Source organism: Piliocolobus tephrosceles, unplaced genomic scaffold (assembly GCF_002776525.5).
Source record: "Piliocolobus tephrosceles isolate RC106 unplaced genomic scaffold, ASM277652v3 unscaffolded_20, whole genome shotgun sequence".
NCBI lineage: Eukaryota > Metazoa > Chordata > Mammalia > Primates > Cercopithecidae > Piliocolobus > Piliocolobus tephrosceles.
Window position 1 is genome coordinate 3836327 of NW_022302087.1, and position 11357 is coordinate 3847683.

An 11357-nucleotide genomic window follows, 5' to 3' on the forward strand; every position below is an offset into this window, starting at 1 on the left:
CTAAGAACTATTGGAAAGTCACTTTTAATAAGTTCATAGTTGGCAGTGGGCAGGGCCTTGCTGAGGACCCCCGGCTGAGCACCTGCTGCGGGTTCATCTACACATTCCCTCAGCTGCCTCCTTTCAACCTTGTCCACCCATTGCCGTCTCTGGTGCCATGGTGGTAGTTCCTGTTCCTGCTGCAGCTCTCCCCTTTCTTCCCTCTCCACCAGATCGCAGAGGTCACTCACCATGGTTTTACCCAGTGCGGCTGCCAGGCTCTTGGGAAGCAACAGTGCATCTTGTCTTGTTCTTGCTGCCTGGCATGCCAGTGCTTCCTCCAAGAATTTGAAAGACTTATTGGCTGAGCTGATAGTTAAGGAGCAGGCCAGAATTAAGACCTTCAGGCAGTGACATGGCAAGAAGGTGGTGGGCCAAATCGCTGCAGACACAATGTATGGTGGCATGAGAGGCATTAAGGGACTGGTGTATAAAACATCTGTTCTTGATCCTCATGAAGGTTTCTGTTTCCAAGGCTTTAGTATCCCTGAATACCAAAAACTGCTACCCAAGGCTAAGGGTGGGGAAGGACCCCTACCCAGGGGACTTATTTTGGCTGCTGGTAACTGGACAGACCCCAAGAGAGGAACAGGTATCTTGGCAGTGGGCAAAGAGGGCAGCTCTACCTTCCCATGTGGTCACCATGCTGGACAACGTTCCCACCAATCTATACCCATGTTTGAGCTCAGTGAAGCCATGGCAGCTCTAAACAGCTTTCCCCGAGCACATCCAGAGGGTGCCAGCCGAACCAAGTACTGGGAGTTGATTTATGAAGACCATGTATATCTAATCACAAAGCTACCTTGTGTTACAGAAAAGGTCTACCGAAATCTCTACTGAGAGGGCAGCGGTATTGGGGCCACTGACTCTAAGCTGGACTGGTCCCACAGTTTCACCAACATGTTAGGCTATACTGATGCTCAGTTCACTGAGCTCATGCACCTGTAGCTCACCATCCACAGTGACCATGAGCACAGCAATGTGAGTGCTTATAGCAGCCATTTGGCGGGCAGTGCCCTTTCAGACCCTTCCCTGTCCTTTGCAGCAGCCACGAACGGGCTGGCAGTTCCTCTACATGGACTGGCAAATCAGGAAGTGCTTGTCTGGCTAACACAACTACAGAAGGAAGTTGGCAAAGATGTGTCAGATGAGAAGTTATGAGAGTACTTTCAACTCGAGATGGGTTGTTCCAGGCTATGGCCATGCGGTGCTAAGGAAGACTGAGCCACAATGTACCTGTCAGCAAGAGTTTGCTCTGAAACGCCGCATAATGATCCCATGTTTAAGTTGGTTGCTCAGCTATACAAGATTGTGCCCAATATCCTCTGAGATTAGAGTAAGGCCAAGAATCCTAGGCCCAAAGTAGACGCTCATGGTGGGGTGCTCTCCAGTACTATAGCATGACGGAGATACATTGCTAGGCGGTCCTGTTTGGGGCATCACAGGCATTGGGTGGACTGGCACAGCTCACCTGGAGCCGAGCCCAAGGCTTTCCTCTAGAAAGACCCAAGTCCATGAGCACAGGTGGTCTGATGAAGTCTGTGGACTCTATGTCAGGATAAAACTGGATACTGGGGGAAACTGACTATCAGAAAGTGAGGAAGCCTTAAAAAATGTATATTGTTGTTTCAGGGGGCCTTTAAAGACTTAAGATTAAATTATATCTGAGGCACTGATAATATGTTTGAGGTTAAAATATTAATTCAGAGTTTAAAAAATTAAAAATGATCCCTTCTTCCCTAACCAGCTCCCTCCCCGTGCCTGGTATGAATTGCCCATCAACTGTAGGATGACCAGAACTAATGCATGTGCTGTGGTTTAGGTTTGGTCCCTCTCTGTCTCTAGAGTGAGAATGTGGCTCCTCTTTCTCTAGGTCAAAGCCAGTTGCAGAGAATCTACAGTCACTTTGGAGCTTTTGCTTCTTCTCTGTCAAACCTCAACAAGCCAGCTAACCAAGACTCTGCCCCTTCTGTTTCCATAGGAGTCACATTGGATTCAGCAGTACCAAGCCCCTTGGCACTCTCTCGTGCACACGAACACCTCCTAGAAAGACCTTTTGGTTAGCCAGACAGGCATGCTTTGGCAAATTTTTAAGATACCAAGTGACCATAAAGGCATGGCATTTGTGGTGACTGGCACCCAATGTTAGATTCTATTTCGATTTTTAAAACTATCCAATTAAAATTAAGGCCTGGGAGTGTTCTGTTTCCCATTACTTTAATACTCACCTCCTCCCAGACTTTCCACACCTGTTGTATCCCAAGCTGAGGATGTTCCGGACCTCCTACTCTTGGTCCCTACTAGAAACGTCTCAACGGATCTGTGGTCTCACTGATTGGGTTTTGTCAGTGCTTAATATGAACTAAGGTTTTATACTTCCACAGAGCACAAGCCACTACCCTCTGACTTTCCCTTACCCTTCTAATATGTTGTGGGGCATAGAACAGGGACTCAGGAATGACCAGCATGGTATTTTCAGAGTCTGGTCCCTGGGGTATTAGCACCTCTTTTTGAACACGGAACTGATTCAAGATTGGACATGATCTCCTCTGATTACCATGTCCTGGGGCTGAGGGCATTAAAAATAGTAAGCCTCCCTCCTCATCCACTGCCTCAAGAAAATGCCCCCTTATTTATCAACATCCTTTTCCCGTACCTTCCCCAAGAGTTCACAGTTCAATGTTTGTTTTAGAGGCCCCATTTGCACAGGTTTTCAGCAACTCGGAATGCTCTGCTGCCTTTGAGGTAGGCTTGAGATACACTCCTGCTGTGCCCCCTTCTTCCCTCCAAACTCCTGCCTTTGTTTGTGTGGATCCCCAATCCCAGAACCACGGTGTTCAGTTGGACACACGTAAATCCCTGGGTAACCATCAAGTCATGATGCAGACTTCAGGCTGTTCTGTATAAAATGCAAAATAAACATCTTTATTAACAACAGCAAAAAGTTCACAGTTAAGTGGAGGAATCAGACAAGCATATCACTGTTGTCATTGACACCATATGCTGTAGGGAACTGAGGAGTGGCACCTACTGAGCCTAGAGGCATCTGAGGAGCCTTCACAGGGGAAGTGATATTAGAGTCTTGAATAAGGAATAGAGTGTTCATCATTCAGGCAAGGCAGGGGAGGCCTTTGCAAAGAATGTGCAGGGCTGGGAGAGAATGTAAAATAGTCAGCCCCGAGTAAGTTAATATGGTGTATGATAGTGAAAAATAAATCTTGAAAGACAGAGACCTGACTGACCATGCAAAGACCTAATGTCCAGATAGGAAGCCTGGGCTTCATCTGGTAGGTCATAGGAATCTATTTAAGGAATGTATATGTGTGTGGGTGGAGTGGGGGCTTCTACAAGAAATACACAAGTAATCTTTGGATAGTGCCTTCGGTTTAGTTTCTGAAGACATAGGCCAAAATGGGGATTGAGTGAGCAAAAAAGGCTGAGTGTAGCTGTGGACACAACAGGACACGTGCTTCCGTCTCACCCACGGGGAAGCTCTGGAGCACAAATTGCACCACAGGGTTAATGCCATCCCAAGTCATGGGGTTGCCCTACCTGGGTCAATTAGTCCTTGGCCCAAGGTTTGGTGAGAAGGGAAAGAGGTAGAGCTTCCTGTGCTAGCACTGGCCAAGAGCAATTCTCAGGAGAAAGGGGCATCCATCAGTACTCACAGCTCCCATCACAGCATGAGTGCAGAAGCAGGTAAAGAGGAACTGAACAGAGCACCAGCAATACATCCATTGCAGAGAGCTTTAATTAAATGGCACAAATGTATTCTCGATGAACATTTCTGGCTCTTCCTCTGAAAGTTTGAAACTCTGGTACGTCTACATCCATCAGATGAGGAGAGTCTTGTGGTGTTGACAACTAACTAATCATCCCACATTGACAGAGTGAGTAGACCCAGAGTGTGCTCTTCTGGGTCATAAGGGAGAATTTTCTATCTTCAGGGAGAGCCTTGGGGTTGAGGAAATCATATTTCAATGTGTAAAAACATTAAGTAACAGTAGAAAAGTTAAAGATGGTCATGAGGCAGCAGTACAGCAGCTCTCAAAGAAATAGCAGACAATTGTCACATGAATGGCTGTGTCTTCAGTTGGACTAGAGTCACTCCTTTGCTCTTTTGAAACACTTTCTCTCTGATGCTTTCAAGATACTTGAGAAGTGACATCAGTTTCACTGCCATTAGCTTACCTGAAGTGTATACACAACATGGGCATGGAAGCAATGCTGCCTGCCTCTCAATATGATGTGTACATTCATTCATTCATTCATTCATTCATTCATTCATTCATTCATTCATTCAACAAATACTATGTGATATGCAGTGCCCCAGGTGAGAGAAATATCACAAAGAACAGCGCAATATCCCTGAGGCTGGGAAGCTTACATTTTAGATTTGCAGAGGCATACAGGCTATATATAAGTAATTAAGTAAGAATGAATGTCAGCTTGTGATAGATATAAGGTAAAAAATAAAGCAGGTGAGCTGGGCAGTGGGTGGGTGGTGCATGCCTGTGATCCCAGCACTTTGGGAGGCTGAGGTGGGAGGATTGCCTGAGCTCAGGAGATTGAGACCAGCCTGGGCAACATAGTAAGACCCTGCCTCAACAACAGCAACAAAAATAGCCAGGCATGGTGGTTCATGCCTATAGTCCCAGCTACTTGGGAAGCTGAGGTGGGAGGACTGCTTGAGCCCAGGAGTTTGAGACTGCAGTGAGCCATGATCGCACCACTGTACTCCAGCCTGCGTGACAGTGAGACCCTGTCATAAATAAATAAATAAAGCAGGATAAAGTGGGTAGAAAGCACCAGAGTGCCAAGGGGTTGATGTTGATTTCTATTTTATTTAGAGTAATCTGAGAAGGCTTCACTTATAATTTGGCTTGAAGAAAACATGAGAGCAAGTCATGCAATGTTCAAGTAAGAGTGCAGCAGTCAGAAGAAAAAGCTATGCAAGGGCCCTAAGGTTGAAAGTGTTCTTAGTGTGTTTGAGAAACATCAAGGAATGTGCAAAAGGCAGAGTGATAGAAGATGAGATCAGAGAGGTGAGAGGTGGGGAGAAGTGTCACATGTGTCCCTGGAGGCCATTGTAGGGCTTTTGCCTTTTATTCTGAATGAGGTAGGAAGCCTTTGTAGTGTCTTGAGCAGAGATGTGATATGATCTGGTTTATGATTTAAAAGACCCAGTTGGGTGCATTCAGGACTGGCTACAGTTTGAAGGACCTGGTGAGAAATGAAAGTGTGAGGCTATTTGTTCAAAAATTATCAAGAATTTCAAGATGGCAACAGCACAGCCTTAAACCGAGCACTGGGTCCTTGTGAGTGAGGGGCCCTGTGTGACTGCACGAGTCACATGCCTATGATGCTGGCCCTGGATGTATTGAGTATAGGCTGCCAGGAGTGAAGGGCAGAGGCAGTGAGACCTGTAAAAAGTCAGTGCAAACATCCAGTGGTGGGTGAAAGTATCGACATAGCAGTGGAAGTGGTGAGGAGGAGGCACACACTGTTGTTGTTGTTTTTATGTATTTTTTTGAAGGTAGAGCTGATGGCATTTGCTAATGGATTGGTTGAAATTTATTGAGACAGAAAAGAGGAGGAGCAGGTCTTTAGTGTAAAGCAGAAGTTCATAGTTGGACTTTAATAAATGTGAAGTCATTTGAAAGCAAGGGGAAGATGACATTTAAGCAGTTGGATGTATGATTCTGGAATTGAGGAAAGAGATCCAGATTGCAGATCCAAATCTGGGAGTCTCATCTCCATAAAGAAAGCATTTAAGATCACAAAAACAGATAAGATGGGACAGATAGGAAAAAATGGGGAAAGAAGAAAAGAGAAGATAAGAACAGATATATAAAGGAGAAGAGCAAAGTTAGGGTATAAGATACTCTACTTAGAGATCGGAGACATTAGGAGGAACAAACGAAAGAGAACTAGAACTATGAATGAGGAGAGATGATCCAGAGGCCACGTGAGAAAAATGTGTCCAGAAGAAAGTGTTAATCATGTCATGTGACCCAGTAGCTGAGGACTGAGGATCAACCATGGAATTTAGCTTCATAAAGGTTGTTTGTGTTCCTGGTAGGAACTGCTTTGGTTTAACAGTGAAAATAAAAACTTCTGTAAAGTGCAAACCATTTAGAATGAAGGGAGAGGTAATGAAAGATAGCAAACACATATAACTCTCCAAGAGTTTTGAAAAAAGGGAAACAGAGGAATGAGTGGTGACTGGAGGGAAATATGGGGTTATGTTATCGTTTTTTGTTTTGTTTTTAAATTGTGAGAAATAAACATGTTTTATTCCCTCTAAAAATTATTTAGAGGGAATTATGTAGTAGAGAAGGAAAATTTGATGATGGAGAAACAAAAGGGACAATTGCTAGAGCGATGTCCTGAATAGTAGAGAAAGGATGGTGTACAGGGCCCAAGGGAAGTAGGTGGCTTTGCACAGAAGCAAAGACAGTTCATTTATATTAATGGAGTTGCGGGGAGAGAGCAGGGTTATGGGTCCAGATGCAGGAAGTGGGTAGATGTTATGTTGGGAGGGTATAGGAATTCTATTCGGATTAATTCTCATTTCTTCACAACAGAGGAAGAAAATTCAACAACAGAAATCGAGGATAAGGAGCATGGTGTTGCAGTTCAAACCAGTTCCAGCCAAAATGGACTCTAGTCACAAACGAATAGTCATAACAATCCAAATCGGTGGCTGAATAGAGTTCTGAGGTTTTGAGAAAGAGGTAAAGTTATGAAATAGTTGTCTAGGAGCAGGCAAAAAAGTGGATTAGAGAAATTAGAATTGCTACTTAGCACTAAGGGGCCACTTGAGATTAGAGGTGTTACATGAAGAGTGAGATTTGAACTGAGTTTTAAAGAATGTTAAGAACCTGGATGGAGAGACAAGGGAGAGAACTTTAGACAAAGATGATCTGTAGACCCAAGGCCTGACGTTCTCATCATTATTGTTTGCCTTAGTTTGTGTATCCTCTACAAGCCCAAGGCGAGCATTTATTTGGAAGGGGATTTCAGGAAACACAAGTGAGGAAGTGAGTGAAAGAGAGGTGGGGTAATGAAAAAGCCAGTAAAGGCTTTGTTAAGCTGGCCACCACTGTGTTCAAATGGAGCTCATTCTCACTGAGGATTCTCTGAGAAAGTTGAACCATGCCTCAGAATTATTCCACCAGCAGGGAGGGAGAGGCGGAGGCATTCGTCCACCAGCTATCACATACTCCTTCCATGGGTTGAGGGATGTATCCCCAATATTTTAATTTGTTCATGCTTGTGGCCAGCAGCTCTTCAGGCACAAGAGAAAGCCTGCAGAAAGAAAGCTTCAGCATGGGAAAAACTGTCTTGATTGCTCTGTCACCTCACCAAAGCAATTTCTCCCTCAGTCTTCCCCAGTTCAATAAATGGCACCACAATGTAGTCAGTAGCAGGAGCCAAAACTTAGCAGTCATTTATTCGCCCTTTACATTTATCAAGTACTTTTACCATGCCTAGCACTCATTCAGGTGCTGGGTGCTAGCGAGCCCTCTATGCTGAACTCCTGTAACATCCCAAATCAGTCCTCTTCTCTCCAAATCCTTTTGTATATCTATAATTTGCAATGAGGTTGGCCATTTAAAATTGTTGCTAAAATGAGACGAAGGGGCTGAGTCTTTGTAATCCTCATTGAGCTACTACCATGCTCCATTCCCATGTCTTTTCCCCGTATGTTTTTGTCTCTGATCTTCCAGACCCCTGTCCAACTAGCCAAATCATTCACCTTGCATATGAGTCTATGTATATTCCTGGCTTAAGCCACTTCTCCTTCTACACCCTACCTAGATGACCAAGTGCACTGTTTAAAGCTATCCCCAGTGGGAGGATTTTTCTCTCACTTCTATCTTTCAAGGCACTGTGGGTTGAAATGTATCCCCTCAATGATATGTTGAAATCCTTACCCTTGGTACCTATGAATGTGATCTTATTTGGAAATAGGGCCTTTGCAGATACAATTATTAATATGAGTTCATACTGGATAAGAGTAGCCCTAATTCCAGTGTCAAAGCTTTTTTATTTTGTTTTATTTTATTTTTGCATTTTTTAGTAGAGATGGGGTTTCACCATATTAGCCAGGATGGTCTCGATCTCATGACATTGTGATCCGCCCACCTTGGCCTCCCAAAGTGCTGGGATTACAGGCGTGAGCCACCGCACCCGGCCCAAAGCTTCTTACAAATAGAAATTTTGGAGACACAGAGAAAGGGAAATAAGGCCATGTGGTGGAGGCAGACATTGGAGTTATGCAGCCACAAGCCAAGGAAGGCCAAGAATTGCCAACGACTACCAGAAGCTAGAAGTGGCAAGGAAGCATTCTTCCCTAGAGCCCTTGGAGAGATCATAGCCCTTCCAACGTCTTAACTTAGGACTTCTAGCTTCCAGAAATGTGAGAGAATAAATTTCTGCTGTTTTAAGCCCCTTGGCTCATGATGTTTATTATGAAAGCCCTAGGGAGCTAACATCCTGGCTCACCCTTGAGTGGACTGTGGTATAACAGCAGTCCATTCTCAGCTTGCATGCACTTTTGAGACCTCCACCAGTGAAGCGACGCTGTTCTTCCCCTTTATTGTTGGTCAGAAGGGATCCCCAGCGCTTATGAGGTGGCGCAGGTGTGAACTGGGAAAGTGTTGTTAATGCAATAGTGGCAAATGGCGTGGAAATCTGGGCAGTACACTGGCACAGTGTATTTTTTAATGCCCTCTGGCCCTGCTCACGACTGATTATAACTGATCCTATTCTCACCCCACAATGAACTGCAGCTGTGCCACCTTACCTTGTGATGTGACGAATCTGACAGGATGCACCTCGTGATGGTCAGCTCTCACCCACGGTCACTTGATGTCCTATGGTCGGAAGCCTTTTCACTACCGGAGTTCAGTAGCTCTAGTAAACCAGGAAACACCAACATGTTTCTCAAATGGTGTATACTTGTTTGCTGCGGATGGCATGGTCTTGCTGCAGACTGTAGGAGCTCTATGTTATGATTCTTCTACCGTGGCTTCCCTAAATTCCACATGTTATCTTTTCACAGCACAGATACCTTTAGTAACCTAGACTCTGCTGGATCATATGGCCCAAGACGCCAGTGTGATTGCACTGCAGTCTGGATCTGCTGCAGATGCTTTCCCACTCTAAGTCCCACTCAAAGCTGGTAGCCTTCCCCTTTGCCTGGTGAATGGGTTAGAGCTGTATTTCCAAGTGTGGAAAATGCTGCTCCAGATCCCAGAGACACGTAGCAAGCTCTATGCTTCCTTCCTAGTGCTGGAAGTGGTGACATGCAGTAATGTGTCCTTTGTTTTTAAATGGATGTTCTGGTGTGCCTCAAACTTTATTCTTTAGAATCTTGCTCCTCAGACTTGGCCCCTAAAATCTTTATTGTTGTGGCCGGGTCATTATGGTAGATATTTGCTGTGATCCTACTTAATTGGAACCCAACTTATCTTTCAATCAATGGGCTTCAGGTCTAAGAATTAGCTCAGATCTGGAAACTAGGGAAAGGATTGGGAGTTTTTGTTGGAGTAACTGACCCCGTTTTTCTGCTAATGCACTCTTGATTGTCTTTGATTATAGAGATGTAAATAATTATATATAGCAATGTCTTGTTGGTTGCCCATTTATCCTGCACCTTTAAATGCCATGTTTTTTATGGCATCTCCATAGAGCCCTGCACATCAGGCCCTCTTGGCTGTCCTTCCAACTTTGTTATTCATTTCACCAACTATTCCCACCTTGCTCCTGTCATTGAAATGGTACCATCTGGACTCTGTTATTTCATGATTATGTAATCTCCATTGACACTCAGGGCTGGGTTTTCTAATAGCATCTCCTGCTGTTAGCCATGACTCAAGAAGAAGGACCATAACTGAGCTTTTCAATGATGCGGATGCCCTTCTCACCAGCACATTTCTCATTTCTTTGGTAAATGGAGTGTTCTCTGGGTCCTCCTATAGAACAGAGCTGGCTGGTGAATTGTTAGGCTTTGAGAAGTATATCCACTCTTGCATACTGTCTTCTCTGAGCCTTTTGATTTCTTTCTCCACTGTCCTCCCCAAAAGATCTGGCATTTATACTGCATGTAGTGTGGGCCATTGATTTCCTCCAACTGCCAAATTAGTAGCATCTCCTTTGGTCTTTGTTAGGGTGTTAAATTTTGTATTATAGGAAGGTACTCCTGTATTAAAAAAAACTCCCTTGTTCATTTTTATGTTGCATCCCTTAAACCACCTGTCATGTTCGTGTTCTATATATACTCTCCTGCCTCATGCCAGTTCGTGTTGGATAACCCTATACACTTTTAGTGTACAGTTCCTCTCCCTTCCTTAGCAAACCCAGAACATTTTCAGGTTATCCTAAGATTTGACCCTAACTAGGGGTCTAGTGGCTAGGAGGTAGGTGGGGATAGATCCTGAGGATGTGATGTGTTGTTCTTCAAGAATAGATCATTGCATCAAATACAAGCTAAAGGGGCAGGCTAACCTTTAACAGGGAGGAGTGAGACACATTTGCTGGCCCATAGGGTTCAGCTATATCTGGGTTTACAGGTTCTCAAATGTTATTGACCCAGGTGTCCCCATCCTAATCCAAGGGTCCCATTTTTTAAATGAAGCCTTTTTTCTAATGTTGCAGAGCTGCTGGAGTTAACAGTTCAACCTTCTCTGAGGTTCCACTACACTTATAATTAAATTCTTGCACTGACCTTAGCTTTTTTCACATTTTAGCAGGTGATTCAGCTCAAAAGTTTTGTTTAGAATCTGCTTCCTAGGACACACCAGCTTAGGTTGAGTTTCCCAGAATCAGATCTGTGTTGGAGGTTTGTGTGCATGATGTTTATTGGGGAGCTTCCCCAGAAACAACACCTTTAAGTACAGGAGACAATTGAACAGGGAGAAAAATCCTATAGTGATAAAATTATAACAGAATCTTAGGTAATCCTTTGGGGCTCTCTGGAACTAAAACAGCCCTTCAAAATTATCTATAAATTGATGCAAGAGGAACACATCTTCATACTTCACATTAAACAGTCATCAGGCACAGGCTACCCTAGGAGAAAGCTTGTAACCTTGGATGAAGTAGGTTCCTTTGACAGAAAGCAATTCCAGAAGAGAGATGTACCTATGAAATACCAGCAGCCAGCACTCCCAGAAACTCACAAGTGATTGCCTGTGTCCTGACAGAGGTATCTGAACAGTGCACTATGCCATCCAGTACATCCCGTTTCTACTTTTATCTGTTTGTTTTAAGACAATAATTAGAATAAGCTCCAAGAGAACAGAGACCTT

The 11357-nt window shown here is 44.2% G+C and overlaps 1 pseudogene; it reads left to right on the forward strand.

The window, feature by feature from the left end:
* The first annotated feature begins 231 nt into the window (after positions 1–231).
* Positions 232–1601, forward strand: LOC113225251 (annotated as a pseudogene).
* The last annotated feature ends 9756 nt before the right edge of the window (positions 1602–11357 follow it).